The sequence below is a fragment of the Rhinolophus sinicus genome, chromosome 6 (genome assembly GCF_057876585.1).
Source record: "Rhinolophus sinicus isolate RSI-liver-muscle chromosome 6, RSI-T2T, whole genome shotgun sequence".
NCBI classification, from domain to species: Eukaryota; Metazoa; Chordata; class Mammalia; order Chiroptera; family Rhinolophidae; genus Rhinolophus; species Rhinolophus sinicus.
In genome coordinates, this window is record NC_142506.1 from 63,236,748 (window position 1) to 63,254,837 (window position 18,090).

At 34.4% G+C, this 18,090-nt stretch overlaps 1 long non-coding RNA gene across 1 annotated transcript in view; it reads left to right on the plus strand.

Moving 5' to 3' along the window:
• Nucleotides 1–212: 212 nt before the first annotated feature.
• LOC148758186 (uncharacterized) overlaps nucleotides 213–18,090 on the plus strand; it is a 110,273-nt gene continuing 92,395 nt past the window's right edge. The window contains exon 1 of the long non-coding RNA XR_016021562.1: nucleotides 213–355. This is a non-coding gene — a long non-coding RNA (uncharacterized LOC148758186). The remainder of the gene's footprint in view (nucleotides 356–18,090) is intronic.

The following is an 18,090-nucleotide window of genomic DNA, read 5'->3' on the forward strand; positions in this document are numbered from 1 at the left end:
GTTTGTTTCCAGCCACTGAGTTTTGAGATGAGAGTAAAGCACTACCAATCATCACATCCCTTCCTTTACATACTGGTAATCAGCAGGAGAGAAAGAGGATGACATTTGGTTATAAAGAGAAGCGTAACGTGTGGGGGACCACTTCTCCCCAAATCTGGAAGAAAATTCAATTAACATAACTCAATGGCCTTTCTGCCCTCTTACATAGGGAAATAGAATGATTCGTCTGGAAAGATTACACTGGACATTGTCAGTTCAGCCCTGCCACTTCTTACTTTTGAATGGAGCAGCTTGCAAGGGATATGACCTTTCTCACAATGGAAAGAATTCTACCATCATCGCCTGTGACCACTGGGTAAGTCTGTCTAAATTAGTTGTTCCTTTAGAAAGTCAACTTAGAAGGTGTATCTTTCAACTTAACATTAGCAGTAATAATGTTGACTGTCATGGCTTATTCTCAATCAATTCAGTACGTTGACTGGAAAGAGGAATTAAAAACTGTTGGGACTTTTCAAAGCACCATAGAAAGAAAACCATAGAAAAGCAGTTTTATTGGTATTTGAATCCCCGATTCCGTTTATCCTTTAAGCCAGTTACCACTCATGGGAGCTAATAAACCTTTTAGTTTCTAATTGAATTCCATTTATATTTCTGTTACATGCCAAATTGATAAACCTGAATAATGTGGCATGTTTAGTCACTGTATTTTCTCACACAGGCTAGTTAAAAATACCACTCTGTTTATATAACGAGGATGGTAGGTTGGTTTAATCTTCTCAGCTGAACTCTACATATAGAAGGGTATCAATGTCAAAATGCAAACCTGCTATTTCCTTTCTTTGTGGTTCTCAGGAAGGTAGTGTGTCCCATGCTTCATTTTCTTCATGACTTTAACCCTTTTTAGCTTACAGGGTCTCTGTCTGTTTGCCTCCGAAGGTAGGAAATATGTACCTTGTCGACACATTCAGTGACTCTGTTCATCATTTGAAATATGTGTAATTTTCATCATAAGACATTTCCTTGGACTCAGTTTTTCCAGGATTTTTTTTTTTCCTTTATCTGGATATAACTTTTCAGACACAATTTGCTCATGCATTATCAATGTGAAAAAAAAAATCACATTATTGACATATTCAGCCTTTTCATAAATTTTATGTATTGATTGGAAATTTTACTTATGAGATAATATGAATAACTTTAGAACCTTTTAGTTATCTTATTGTGTTTTTTTTTTCTTTTCATTTTATGAATTTATTAGGGTGACATTGGTTAGTAAAATTATGTATTGTGATTTTTAAATGCCAGACTTATAAATTTTACCAACAAGATTTCCTAGAGTTTTCTTTAAATTCATGAAAAGCGGTATATCTGTTTTAAATAACCTTTGACATTTTACCAATATTAAACATATGCTCATAGGTACAAATAATGCTGGGGTAACAGGTTTTGATCATTGTGGGGTCAAAGGTTGCTTTGCGTATTTAAAGAAAGCTATTTTCTCTAATAGTTATACATTAATAGATTTGATTAATAAGTTGACTCTCCTGATGCCCATCCATGTAGCGTTTTGGGTTATCCATCCCAGGGTAAGGATAGGACCGCAGGCGAGTGTGGGAAGTGGATGCTAGTCTTATTCACAGCTTTTATTTTTAAGACATTTCTGCACTTTTTCTTTTATTCTCTTGGTTTAATTTTATGTGCCTGTCTTTTTTAACCTTTCCTCATCTTTGTGTTGGTCAGTTCATCCTACGTCAGTTGCAGAAAATTCTCAGTCTCTTCATCTGAAATGTCTCAAACGTCACACTTTGATGGCAGAATTTTCCTCTGTAGCCTTACTGGACCATTAAATATTCTGGTTTCAAGTAACTATACAGCTGACATACTCCACCTGTGTTCTGCAGAGTGGTTGCTTCTTGTTTTTACATAGGAATGATTTGTCTCTCTGTGAACTTCTCTTCGGGAATCTTTAATTGTTCTGCAAGCTCTAAGATATGTGCTGTGAAAGTGGATGTGGATTTATTTTGTGATCTGAATTATGGGGTGATGAGAGCAGACTTCAAATTAGTAGAATCTGAAGATGTTTCTGTCCTGCATGAAGATTCCTTCACTCTAGCATTTATTTGTAACTTATTGCATCAGCCTGAGGTTTTACTACCAAAAAAACAAACAAAAAAAAAGAAACAACCTGTCCTATACTTTAATGGGTGCACTGACACAATGCTGATTTTTATCGTTTTGAAATCACCGCTGTGTCAAGCTGAAACTTCTTCCTGCTCTGAATAATTTCCAAAAGTGAATCCATTGCTAAAGGATTCTTTGTGCAACCACCTAATTGGTGATAGTAACTCAGCCTAAGTATTGCTTGGATGTTTACTAAGTACTGATCATATGTATCCAAAGCCCCAAATCCTCAGTGAGACATTGCAGAATCTTGATATTCTATTGCTAGCAAAAGTATCCTAACTTACTTTTTAAAAAATTTCTACTCCTAGGAAAATAGTCATCTTGCATTATCAGCAATAGTAACACTCAAAGTATACTAAATGTCTACTTTTGTCAGACCTGGGCAAAATGCTTAATCTTATTTTAAAACTCCAATCACCCTTTGAAGTAGGAACTAGTATCATCTTCCTTTGTTCTCATGACAGTCTGCATTTTCAGCCATATTTTTTTAGTATCTTTTCATTCACAGTTATCTTGGCCAAAATAATTTATTCAGTGTTCCTTACAGCACATCACATCTGAGATACTTTTTTTAAATTAAAGTTTATCGGGGTGACCATTGTCAATAAAGCTTCATAAATTTCACATTGTGTGTTGAGGGTAAAAGGGATCAAATATATGATGATGGAAAGAGAACAGACTCTGGATGGTGACCACATCTGAGCTTGTGCTCGTGTTCTCCTCTGAACCTAAATTTCTTTCTCCCTTGCATTTATGCATGTCCAAAATGTTCCCATATTTTAATGGCTAGTAAAAATTCTGACCTTATCAATGATTCTCCCAAATTGGTAAGTGATTTGAAATCACCATCCCATGGTTTTAATAACCAGATCTCTAAAATGAACTACAGAAGTGATCTAAGAAAAAAACAAAACAAAAAACAGACATTTTAGCAGGTCTATATGTTACAGGGGATATTTATTAAATTTCAGTTTTCTCTAATCACTGGATGATTTCTCTCTTTATGAATAATACTTCTCATAGGCAGTAGACTCAAAACTCATTCTTGATGGTTCTTTGAAGCTAGAGCAAAGGCAGCGGACACTTCATCAATCAAGGGAGGGGGCATTTGATTTTAAATGAATGGTTTATGGTTTCTGAGAAAAATCTATTTTTTATTCTCCATTTGAAACCCTTCAACAATTGTAGTAGTTATGTCAAGATTATGGAAATGCATATAGTTTCTTGCATTTTTCTATTGATGTCACACATTGGAATTTAAAAAAAAAAAAAGACATCTGTATCCCCTCTTTTGTACAAACTGTCCTAGTGACATGTGCTATCTTCAGGAATTATGGGGAAGTATACATTTTTATATTGTAGTACTTTGTTTAATTAGAATTGACTCTGAATGAAGTACCATTTTGCCCTCAGTGAAACCGCTTTGAACTTTCTCCACTTTTATGGATTTCTCAGCTCCGTTGCCAAGCAACCATGCTCAGATAGCTACTCTGCTTTTGCACTGAGTCAACTGCGGTACACATTCGTTTTGCATTTTTAAGCATAAATAATTTTCCTTCTCTTTTTAAAGCAGTTATATCTTTTAGTTCTGTGTTATTGGCATGCCGCTCCATAAGCTATTAACATTCTATGTCTTGTACCTTATAATTTTTGTATTCGTTTTGTATAATTTTGTATAATTTTTGACTTAGGACGCAGCATTCATCTCCTTTTCGGCTTCTCAGTTTAGCAGGGTTGTAACTGTGTCTTCATGTAGTAAATAAGGTAAAGAACATTTTTAACAGAGGTGAAGAAGCGTGAAAAAGAGAAAATAATTAATTCAGCAAATACTTACCTATTCGAGTTATGCTTTGGGGAACAGGAATATAGCAGTAACTAAAACAGACAAAAATGCCTGCCCTCATGAAGGTTACATTATATGCAGGGGAAAAAGACAATAAATATACAAATTATATATATATATATATACATACATACACACACACAACATATATATATATATAAGTATATATATATATGGTATTGAGGAGTCATAAGGAGAAGATTCATTTTTGTATACATTATATAATATGTAATAAATATATGTATGTATATACATATGTACATATAATGCACACATGTATTATACACACACACACAGAGGGTGCCAAAAAATGTATACACATTTTTATAAAGGAAAACTGTATTAAAATGGAAATACTCAATGTATACCGATAACAAAAGATGAACACAAGTCACGTCTGACTTCTGCAATGACAAGAGGTGCTCAAAGTGTTTCCCATCAGCGTCCAGACACTTCTGATTATGGTGAACTACGGCTTGAGCAACGTTGACCAACGTGTCCACTTGTACACATTTTTTGGCACCCCCAATATATAATGTATAGTTTGATGTTATTTTAAAGATAAATAATAAAAAATCATAAATACGAAGTTATTTAGAAGAACTTGGAAGGGGACATGAGAGACCTAGAACTTCAGTGTCACCAGTTTCATAATATGTCCATTATGTTATGGCCAGATATCCCCTGAGAAGAGAGATGTGCAGCTCCAGGGAGGTAGGGAGTTTCAGTTTTGTACAGGGTGAGAACATGACATTTACATAAGGATCTAAAATAACCGAGGGCAGTAATCGTGTGGTTCATAAATGGTTGCAATTGGGTGGAACTAAAAGAGAAGAAATTAAACTGGAAAGACAACCTAGAAAGTTGTTGCTGCCCAGTTGATTGCTTGAAAGTGAGCTTATGGAGGTTGAAGATAGGGATAATAACAAAGAACAGGATTGTCTCTGGGAATGACAGCTGAGTTGAAGGAAGAATATGATCATAGAGGGATGAAGGTCAAGAAACCCAGCAGCAAAGTAATTAGATGAATTATACAATGGGTTTTTAAATAACCAGAAATTAATGCAACATTAATGTTTCAGTGCGTGACAGTTCACCAGGTGCTAAAATCTCTCATGAGTGGTGGATAGTGAGTTGGAAAACGGTGGTAAAAGATTAACAGGGTAGCAGGGAGGGGTGGACAGACAGTCTTTCGGGGAAAACCCAGAGTTACTGAGACTTATGTGTTCCTGTGTATATGACAGCAAAAGGGATGGATAGTGACATAATCTGGTGTCATGGCATTTATGATTGGAGTAATTTAGTGAATGAAGATGAAAAATATTCTGAAAACAACAATGGAAGCATGTTCTATGAACCCCACCCCCAGAAGTTTAATATGTAGAATGTGTAAAAAAAAAAAGAAATCACCGATCCTTTAAGGATTATAGCAGGAGTAGTGTCCTAAGGGAGATCCAACTTTCATTTCCACCATGAAGGTGAGGGAAATGCTCGAAAAAGAGATGTCGAGTATCATGTGTTTCCTCAGGACCAACCATGATTCCTTAAGGGCATGATGGAACATTGCCAAAAGTTGGAGAACAGTTTGCATCATGTGGCAGGAGCAACTGACAGAAAAAAGGGACATACAGATCTTAAGGGAAAATCAAGTCTCCATAATGAGGGATGAAATAGGATATCTGCTCTCCTGGTTAGAATCGATGTATTAGGTTGGTGCAAAAGTAATTGTGGTTTTTGCAATTTTTAACCTTTTAAACCACAATTACTTTTGCACCAATCTAATAACATGGAGTCAAGGAGGTTAGTCTTAATAGTCTCAAAGAAATCCAAAGTTACACACACATGTTCATTTATTACCGTGTTTCCCAGAAAATAAGACCTAGCCAGACCATCAGCTCTAATGCGTCTTTTGGAGCAAAAATTAATATAAGACCTGGTCTTATTTTAATAGAACATAAGACCAGGTCTTTAATTCAATATAATATAATAATAATATAATATAATACCGGGTCTTATATTAATTTTTGCTCCAAAAGACGCATTAGAGCTGATGGTCCAGCTAAGTCTTATTTTCGGGGAAACACAGTATATCTGCACATACATGTAATATCATACATTGTTGAATATTTATATACAATCGGAAGCATATATACACACAATCCCAGAAAATAAGCACTGAAACTTTTAGACTACAGGCTAATGATGCGACGTTGATATTATCATGTATATGACAACTGCCTCTGGAGTTACATAAACATTTCTCCAATACATCACCTTTAGCAATAGGGGTCTATTATTGCACCCAAATTTCAGAAGGCCAAAGAGCAAAATCTCCTTATATCCCACCTAGGTAGACCACAGTGGTCATCCTGCCACAGCACTGCACTTGTAGCCAAAAATTAAAATGTATATATCTTTTCTGTAACTTTTTACTTAAGATTTGCTTTCCAAGTTGATTTATTCATTGACAGAAATATTAGAAATTAGAGGAAAAGCAAAAAACACAACACATACTCACATTTATAGAGCTGTTTAATGAGTTTTACTCATCTGCTAATCTCATTTTATTGAGCAGACATTGAATCTATTTTTTTTAATTCTTATATTGAAAAGGAAGAGGACCATTTCATAAAAGAATCTTGTACTCCTTAATTAAATTATAAATTTCAGTGGTAGTTCACTGTGTGACTCATTGGCTTTTCTCTCTCTGGTTCTTATTTAAATTAGACTCACATAAGCATTCCTAAAAACCCACGCTGGTAATTTGTTTGTAAAAAAGACACTTTGGAATAGGATTTTGTAAACATCTTTATCTCATTTGAAACATAAAGCAGCTCAAGTGTTTCAAAAAACTGAGAACAATTGACAGTTCCAGTATTTTTCATTCATGTACATGAGTAAAGACATTTTTATTTCAAGATAATAAGCACTTGATAGAGTTAGCACTTCCAAAAGTTTTGAAAGCTATAAAAACATCTGTTCTAAGATTCTGAGCAGAAGGAGATAGGCCAGAGGGTCACTGCACACAGGAAGTGTGAGTTAGGGAACCATGGAGCACCATACACTGTTTCACTGGAACTCAACTGTGGTCTTATTTTATGGGCTGCTTATGCCAGAAATTCTTTATTTTCTTTTTTTTTTTGTGAGGGGGGGGTTATTTTTTTTCTTTTTTTTAATTAAAGTTTATTGGGGTGACAATTATTAGTAAAGTTACATAGATTTCAGGTGTACAATTCTGTATTACATCATCTATAAATCCCATTGTGTGTTCATCACCCAGAGTCAGTTCTCCTTCCATCACCGCATATTGGATCCCCTTTACCCTCTTCTATCACCCCCTCCCCCCTTAGCCTCTGGTAACCACTAAGCTATTGTCTGTGTCTATGAGTTTCTGTTTCTCATTTGTTTGTCTTGTTCTTTTGTTGTTTTTGGTTTATATACCACATGTCAGTGAAATCACATGGTTCTCTGCTTTTTCTGTCTGACTTACTATGTTTAGCATTATACTCTCAAGATCCATCCATGTTGTCACAAATGGTCTTATTTCATCTTTTCTTACCGCCAAATAGTATTCCATTGTGTATATATACCACAAGTTCTTTATCCATTCCAGAAATTCTTTATTTAGTTTATGGGAGTGATTTATCTAGAAGGAAATGTATCTTATTAAAGAGGCATCTTTTGCTAGCCTCAGGAAGTCTAGATAATATTAATATTTTGTGTCTCTAGAGATCAGGGCTGTCATTGAAAGGGGCCACCCAGGTCTCAACTTGAGTTTCAACTTGAAGAAAAACAAGTGAACTAAGGGTTTTTGTTTCTGGGGGAGGAATAGCAAAAGGAAGATGCTCAGGAAAAATGAGGGGAGGAGAAATTGTTCAAGTCTGAGGGTTCACAGGCAAAGGTCCTTTCTTTGAGAGGACCCTCATCTATTTTGTCAGCTCATAAAGCACCACGTCCAGTGGATGAGGAAAGGTTTCCCTGTGAGGAGGACAATCCCAGTTGTCAGAATCCATGGTGAAGAAAAAGCACCAGCACAGTGCTTTACCCAGGAAGGCTTTTTGCACTGATTGCAGGAGAGGAGTATTTCTCTGCCTCTGTCCTGGGTGACCTTTCCTGGCAATCATCCAGTTATCTCAAAACTTGGATCCCCAAAGTACCTTTGGGACTTGGAATTGTTAGGTGTCAGATCCTTTGGTTACCGGGTGGGATGTCTCCCTGCCTTCACCCAGAGGCTGGTACCACTGCTGGTCAGGGGTAGAGAGCAGCATTCTTACCACGATCGAAATAGGGACCTAGCAAGGAAATTCTACAATGGTACTATTGTTAGTTTGAACTCGTTTAGTTTCCGTATCAACTAGGAGTAGCAAAAGACAGACGTTGCACATAAATAATGATGGGAGTCTCAAATACTAGTATAGGTAAAGCACAAAGCTGAATATATTTAAAATGTATTAAAATATTTTTCTGCACTAAGGGAGAATTGCTTGTAAATAAAGACATTCAGCTTCTCAACCAAGAAGATAAGAGGTTACTTAGGTTTCTATGACATGTTACTTTTTTTACAAATTATTTTTCACTTTTAATATGTGAACATTCACAACTTAGCAGCCTATTATCTATCAGTTTTATTCACTTGGGAAAATGAACTTTCAAATCAGGATTAGTAATATTTATTTTCCCTTTAGGAATGTATATGCAGAATTCATATATTAATTATAGACCAAGCTATTATAACCGTATACTATAAGCATATTAATTAATTAATAAAACCAATGTTTTCCATGGGTGTAAAAGTTACATAATCACTCATATCTTTTTCTGTGTGTATAGATAATGAATTGATTATATTTTTAGATTAGTGACACTTATGGAAATTTCAGAATCAGAATTTAGAAAGCTTTTAGTTTTATTTTTGTTTGTTTTTGTTTTTGATATTATTCATTTGGCACCAAGAAATCACCAGAAATACCACTATTTTTGTGGAGGTTTGAAGTGTATTGGTATAAAAATGCTCAGATACATATATTGAAAGAAAATCTACTTTGGCATTTTTAAACAAATAAATGGTACAAAGAGAAAAGGCATGATAGATCGTATTTTGTGTACCATATAATCATTTAATGGAAAAAAGATATACACCTATAACTTCATGTAAACTTGGGTACTTCCCACTTAACTTAAAGCATTTATTTAATGTTAGTTACAAAGTTCAAAACATAGACCTAGCTAGGTATAAATTCCATAAGCTTATATAGCTATATAACAAAAACTAATTTAAAAATTAATTACAAATACTACAAAATTAATAATATTCAAATCACTAACCTTGATTTAATGTCACAAGTAATATTTTGCTGAATCTTAGTTGCAATATCCAGCTAGGCTGGGCCCCGGTTATTTGTAATTCCACCACCTATAAGCTTGTGCTCTATGATTGCAGAATTTTCTAACCAGTATTTCTATTCAGACCTCAGTGAAAAGTTCACTAACCTAAATCACTTGGCAGCAATGCAGAATTTATGTTCACTATATCTTGTTCTTGTCTCATTAATAGTAGAATGTGGCAACCTTTCCTTTTCTTATTAAAATAATACTGTGTGGATTCCCAACATCTTTTAACACCAAAACTCAAATGAAGAGGCAAATTCTCTGCTTCTAATTGTTAAAAATATGTCTGAACAAAACAAGCATATATTATTGTAAAACGTACAATATTTAGCTATTTATTTTTAAAAGCCATTGAGTCAGGACCTGCTATGTAGCCGAAGATGGTACAAAAGGAAATTTTACAATGTCTATAATCTCACAGAGCTTACATTCTAATGTAGGGGAAAAATTAAAATCTATATTTATATCTCTATATATCTCTATATAACTATACCTACATGTATATCATCTATATTTGTATCTATATATACTCTGGTATAAAAAAAAGTCAGGATAAAGGGACTGTAATTTTTTCTTCAAATATTAGATATATAAATATACACAAGTAATATTATAAAAATGTTCAAGTGATATATAGAGCTATATATTATGCCCATATATAAATAAGTATAATACTATTCCCTGTAGCATTATTTTTAATAGCAAAAGTTGATAAATATCCTAATGTCCATCAGTAGCGAAAGGTAGACTAAATATCAGTGAAATGGAAAATAATGCAGCTATAATACAAGAGTGTGTTCGTGATATAACAAAATGGAAAACTATAGAAGCTTTATTAGTAAATGGAAAGGTAAAGAGATTATTTATTATCATACGCCATCAATTGTTAAAAATAGTTCATATCTGCTGATCTATCTTTCTAAATTTTTAGAAGAACTTACAAGAAAGTAAAGGTTACCTGTTTGCAAGATACAGGATAAAATATAGGCAGAGGCATTCTGCTGCATTTTTCTGCTTTTTGCTTTGTGAATCATGAGAATTGTCCACCATTTACAAAAATGGAATCAAACTGTAGCTTTGTATGGCTCTTCCAATGGACTTGAAGATATGGGGGTTGGATTCAGAGATGCCAGATGGGATAACACAGTATTGCTTACTTTGAAATGAGGGAGACAGCAGTAGGTAGGTTAGGAAGAGGTTTACACATTCAGATACACTTGGAAGGTTGTCAGAGGATTTGGCAAACTACAGCCCTTGGTTGAAATCAGGGCCAATGTCTCTTTTGTAAACAGCATTTTATTTGGACACTGCTATCCCCATTCCTTTACGTCTGTAGCTGCTTTCACACTCTAACGGCGGAGTTGTAGTTGCAGCCATGATCACACTGCCTACAAAAACTACAACGTTTACAGTCTTGCCCTTTAACAGAGAAAGTTTGCTGATTCCTGGTATGGAGCATAGTGTTCGCTAATGGACAACGTGTGTGGTATTAAATAATGATGGGAGTACATAATGATTCCACCATTTTTAATGTAGGCCAGTGGCAAATGGAATTGCCATTTATTGCCATTTATTAAAACGGAGACCACTTGGAGTGGAACAAATCGGGTGAAGAAGACAAAACAATCAGTAGGATATTCACTCAAGGTGAATTCCTGAGTGTATTCACATGACCACATGAGTCCATGGATCTCAATCTGAAAAGAAGTTGTGTGGTAGGACAGAAAGTAGAGAATTACAGGTTCTAAAACCAACACCCTTTGAGCAAATCATTTAAACTTTCTGATTCTCAATTTTCTCATGAGTAAAATAGTAGATTCATTTAGTAATCACTATAGTCTTATCTTAATCCCAAAATTGTGACATAGTTATTAAAATTTTACTGTATGCATATACATCTATTAGGTGTGCTTTTAAGTACTTTAAAGTTAGCGAAGGATGGAAAGTATCTAGGATGACAGGTAATCTTCCCACTGAGGGTCACAGGGTAAATGTGAGTTTTTAGATCTTGGAGATTTTGTCTCAAATAAAGACATCATTAAAAAAATAAATTTTTGTTTATTAAATTGTATGGTGTTAAGCTTTTGGAACACTTACCATTTCAAAATTTAATAAGAGAGGAAAATAACCACTCTAGAGGTCATACAGACCTCCATCAAACTCGCATTATACTTCCACTTTGCAGTTTAGTCAGATAATTTAGCATAAACATGGAGGATTTGATGGCAGGGTGTGCAATTGGCAAAAAAAATAAGGCATTTTTTTGCAAGTTTAACACTTTACTGTCGTGTTTGACTTCGAAAAATAAATGTAGCCAGAGTGTAATATAAACCAGAGAATGTCTCAGTGTTTCCTATCTCTTCTCTATTTTCATTAGGAACTTTCAATTTATTTAAAGACTTTCACAGTTAAAAGAGATATGAATAGATATGAAGGTTAAAAATTAGTTTCAACATTTCTAATTGCCAGTCTGTTTCTGTCTTAATGAAATGTTCAGGCCCTTTTTAGTACTTTCCAAATTATTAAATGCTTTTAAATATTACCTGTCCTATTTTTAAAAAGCACTAGTCAATATTTTTTAAAATAATGCTATCTTTTTTATTGTATATATGTTTGTTTTGCTCATGTGCATTCTGTCTCTCGTTCCACATACAACTTTTTAGAAATGCTATTAGGCATAGAATTTTATTATATCAATTTTTATGAGACTAGAAGTGTTTTTCTATTAAGTCTCCATAATGACTAAATTTTCAACCCTCCAAAATACTATAAAGTGGATCACTCTTACACACACTCAATAAAACCCCATTTCCATTAGTGTAAGATTATCCCCCCCCCCCCCCCCGCTTTTTTGTAATAGTTGATCAAATTATATTCTCAGATCAGTCAGCAACTGGAATTGCATGAAGTTCTCTGGAACCTAATCGCATGAAATTCAAAATTGCATCAGTTTATTATCAGAAAAGTTATGCACATCTTAAAAATTTTATAAAACAAGTTTATAAACATATATCAAAGTATGTATAATTGTTATTTGTCTTTCTCATCCAGATTTCTTACTTTACCCTCTGACACCTCTGACCATTAAAAGTTCTTTCATAGAATCTACACCACATTTATTATTTATAAATGTATGGAGCGATTCCTCCTTGGCATGGGTATATCATTTGTATATACTTTTTTTGTGTATACAAAGTTATATATTTGTATAACTTAAAATTATACAATGATAACATCAGTAATTATTAAATAAAGCTTTGGGAAGCAATGAATGGGGTTGGTATATATGATGACACTCTCAAAAGGTGAGTTTATAGGCAAACTGTTAAAAGACTACACATTGTCTTCTGCTAGCTGCCACAGAGAACAGAAAGGTATGAGTTAGGATTTCATAAACAGGCTTTGTTTCCTCAGAAATAAACACCTTAAAGTATAATTATCTTGTACTACACTTTAAAAACAAAAAAGTATTTTTATATTAATAAGTAATAATAGTAACTAATACATTTTCTCTTACATTTTTATTACAAAATTAAACAGAAAAATGTGTTTCATTTTGAGAAAGCCAGAAAAAGTATGTTAAGATGTCTCAGTTTCCCTTCTCTGGTTTTTCCTTCCCCATCCCACCCGACCTCAGCATCTTACACACTCCCCCTCAGGTAACCAGTATATCCCTTCAGAAATGTCGTGATGATTTTATGTATACACTTTCCATATGTGTATCTAGTGATTTTCAGTACATCTTGTTCTGCAATTAGCTTTTATGTTTACACTCTGCAGTATATCCAAAGTATGTTTCCTGGTGAGAAGAGGAAGGCACTTACTCTTGAGATGAAACTCAAGATAATTGCTTCAACTGTAGAGTTCTCATGTAAGTGTTCTGACATATTTCAGGTGGGCTAGGCTAAGCTATGAAGTTCGGTAGGTTCAGTGTGGTGAATGCATTTCGACTTAGGATATTTTCAGCTTACAATGGATTTTTTAGGGAGAAAACCCGAACGTAAGTGTGTGTGTGTATATTATATTTTTACATTTTACATTTGCATTTTGTATAACATAGAAACATATGGATAGATCTCTCTCTGTATGTAATATATGTGTAAAATTGAAGAGTATAATTGAATAGACACCTGTTAATATCAGCTCAATTTAAATTTGAAAATTAGCATAATGTTTAGCTTTTCATTTTTCAAGAAATAAGGCAGAGAGACTTTTGTTTTTAAAATCAGTCAGATTTTATAATCAATGTATAACAAGATTGTCAAATGGAAGTGTTCTAGTTAAAACCCTCCTAATAAATACCACTTAGCTCTGTCATCTCCGATGTGGAGGCTTATGCTAAAGGAGATAAAGATTTGTTAAATATTTGCTATGTTCAAGACTGTGCTAAACCACAGAGGTATAAATGCGAAAAAGCCATGTTAATAAGATGCTTCGTACTTTGCATTAAAAAATGATGAAACTATCCTTTGGCGTACACATATATCATAGATAAGAGACTGAAGTCGTCTCATTAGTGCACGTGGGCAGGCCCTATCAAGAACCATTCTATTTCTAATATTTATTCTTTCTTGGTAATTAGAGATATAAACAACCAACTTATTAGAAATTAATCATAAGTAATAAAAATATAAACAAATATTCATTACTAGGAAAATAATTATATAAATTACATATTTTTGTAAGATTGGGTATTATGCAGACATTAAAATCATGTTCTCAAAGGTATTAATGCATAAAGATGTATGGATGGACAAAGAAGTATAAAGACAGATAAACATAGATGAAGTAACCTTATACATATTTTGTTGTGTCTCTGATTTCATAAGAATTTTTTTCTATACAACCCAGGGATCTTTTAAAAAAATTTTTTACAAGGATTTTATGTCAAATCCATAATCAGAAAATAAAACTAAAGATATTTCTCTGAACACATCTTCTGTCTGCCACACTTCCAGCAGAAGGAGCGCTCCCCTGTGCCCTGTGCCCCCAAGTATTCAACGCCTGCGGAAACATCCTTGCGTGAAAAAGAATTGTAAATAGATCACTGCTTTATTTCCTTCAATCAACTGTAATCTTATGAAAGACAGGAACCGTAATCTTTATTTCTTTTGCTGTTGTTGTTATCCCCAGAAATAAATAGTTACACCTGGCCATGGGGAAAATAATAATAATAATATTTTTCAATTCCCTTACAACAAAATTTATTGACATATTTTAAGTCTCACATTGATTACCTTTTGAATTGGTAAGTTTTGTCACTAATGTAGCCTGAAAATCCTCAAGAGTTGGCAGGTTTGTGTACTCTAGGATGTATAGATTCAGAAAGATATTAGGTTTTCTTTCAGCATTTTAAGTAAGGATACACACAGACATATACACATATATATACACACAAAAATGTGCAAAATAATTTTAATGTTATTAGATTCTATTTCTTGTCAGTTATACCCACTCGTCAAAACACCTGCACAAATATTTATTAGTTAACTTATGCATTTGTATTTTCTTTTCAGTTGACATCTACTAACTGACTATTAGGCATTTATTTTTATCTCTAGAAAAACCTCCAAATGCAGTGCAATTTACTCCAATCATTTTCCCAGTGCTAAATTATTTTGGACTTCCAAAGCCTTTTTTGTGTGAGTGTAAAGAGATCAAATACATCCAACTGAACCTTTTGATAAAACTCGAGTGAAGCGATAAATCAGATGACTATTGCAGACAATGTAGAAAGACCATGTACCACTAAACGATGGAAGAAGCATATCAGGTATAAATGACTTGTTTGAAAATCAAAGAAACATCGTTCTATTTAATATTTCCTTTAAAATGACCTTTTAAACTATTTTTTAACCAAAATTACTTGTTTCTGTTGTATTGCGATGTTTTTTTTTGTTTGTTTGTTTGTTTTTGGGCAAGCCTTTATCAGCAATCAAGTCATCAAATCTACTCTCAAAAATTAGTAACCTAGTACAACTAGGTTACTCTGTGTGTCTTGATTTTTACTTTAAAATTTAATTTATGAAGCACTCCAGTGTTTCTGTTCTCCACCTCCTTGGGAATGTCCCAGGTGTTCTGAAACTGCCCCTCCCTTTGCAGGAAGGCAGAGAGATATCAAAGACACAGACCACTGCAGACAGGCACGTGGCAGGTTTCATAAACACAGGCACTTTCTTACAAGGCTAGTCTTGTGAGGCCCCACATGAGTCGATTTCTGGACCCTCCCACTAGAATCTTGAAAAGTTCACATGGAGGCCTTACCTGCGGTCAGTCACAGATCCAGGATGCAGCCCTGGCAGGCAGAAGGAGATGGATGGAATGTGGGATATCCCAGACCAGGACCGTTAGCTTCTCCCCGCATTCAGGGGTGCATTCCACTCCAGGTATAGTGCTTTTCAACAGGTCCAGCTCGGGGCAGGACAGTGGGGTCCCATTGGACACTCAGTGGTTTCCTTTTACCACAGGGTTAAAATAACTCACCAATTTCAGGGGAACATCTCATTGCAAATTCCAGTTGATGACGTCTCTCCCAGGCCTGATGGGGCTTGGTGTTCTCAGCTGCACAGCACATCCATCCACAGTGAGAGTGGGGCATTGTCTGCTTCCTGTCACTTCCATCCCTTCATGCTCTTGAGTGCCTCAGCAGGGTCCCCAAGCTGGTTTATAGGGCAACAGGCCCTACTGGTGGGTCACTCAAATGTATTACAACCTGGGACCATTTTTTGTTGGAAACTAAAATTACTATTTTCTTGAGAAAATACATAACGTTGTTGGGATCACCAATGTGACTGTAATATGCGATTAAGAGTTTAAGACTTACTGTGATTCACATGTATTTCTCCAGATAACCTATTTAGAATGAGACATAGGTAAAACTAAAGGTTTCAATTACCATCGTCCAATTATCCCTGAGATATTGAAATTACACTATATTAGGATTCTAGAGAGGTGGGTTCTGTCACCAATCATCTCTGTCACTTAAAAATTCACTGAACACCTGCAACGCATCTTCCTTTACAAAATACTGTGGATTTTTATCACTCTGTCCATCATTTCCTTCGGCATTCTCATTGACGTCTTTATAGCTTCGTATCCTTTATTTTAAAGACTTCATTTAGTTTATACTACAAAATAATATTAATGCAATTAAAACCAGCGGATGCTTTTCTACTATATATATATTTTTCCTGTGATTCTCCCATTTCTTTTATGTTTAAACAAGTTTACTTCTGCATCAACTGGCGATCTAACATATCTTTGTTAACGTATTTCAGAGGTGTTTGAACCTCATTTGAATTTTTATCTATACTTTGAAAGAAGAAAACACAGGGAAACAATCCAAATTAACAGAGTATTTCCAGTCTGCACCTGAATGTCACTCATTGTGTAAATACAGAAATTGTCAGATGAAGCCACAAAACAGCACTCTTCCCAAACACAGAACCTGCTGAGCAGATTCTTAGAAACACTGCAAGTCGTGGAAGGAAAATAAAGGGAGTCTACTTTGCAATAAGCATGATTTCTCATGCTGGGACATCACACCTGCAAGGTATATGCACACTGAAAATGGAACTACAAACGAGAAGCAGAAAACAATGTAATGCTAGCTAGAGATTGTACCTCCAAGAAGTGAAAAAGCAGTCTTAGCATTTAGAGGAATTGAAGACACGAAGTTCAGGCGCTAGAACAACAATAACGACAAATCCGTAGGGTTATATGTAATTCCTCAAAAAGAGAAAAAAGTAAATGAAATTCTATGTTGACAAGTGTACTCCTCTAAAATGTGAATGCCTGGAGTGTAACAGTTGCAAATCTGATGAGATGAACCAGATGTGAATATGGCTAAAGTCACTGCAGCAAAAACTGGTTTGGGCACGCTGGCTTTTAAATCTTCTAACCTCCTCTTTCTGAAGTGAGTGTCAAATACAATTGTCTTTAGCAGAAACATTTTTATAGAGTGCCTTTTCAGAATATTTTTTTTTGTTTATATTTTGTCCAAAGCATTTGTATTAATTTAGGTGACAGCAGTTTCATAAAACGTTGTCTGCCCAGAATTCCATATAACTTGTATTAATATGACACCCACACACTCCCACAAATGAAAGATGAAAAATAAATGTATCATAGTAACTTGAAAACCAGTCACTACATTGTGGATTCCATACAACAAATATCAAATTAGAATAGAAATAAATAGAGTAGTACATTTATTTTCATCAGAAATCTTCTTAAAATACAGAGGGAGTGATACCACTATTCTGTTTTTTTTTCCTTTTTTTTCTACATTTCTCACAAATATGTCACACTGCAATGTCATAGATGAATTAACAAGTTGAAATAAAGTCTAAACATAAGTTTGAGCATGTTATATGTAATAGTAAAGTTGTGGGAAATTAATTCTAGTCTCGTGCTTTATTTGAGAAATGCAAATATTGTACATTAGAATCAGTTATTAGAAATGTTTAACTTGTAGAAAACAAAAAGCAAAACAAAAATGGTAAAAAATAATGCAATTATGGTTTATACTTATGATATAAGATATGCAAGTAGAGCACTTTATTTTCCATTTTAATTGTACTATGGCAGTACTTAAGGGTCATAGAAATGAAATGGTGAAAAAAATACGGTGCTAGAAAATATTTCAGCCAGACTGGATGAACCCTCTACCCATC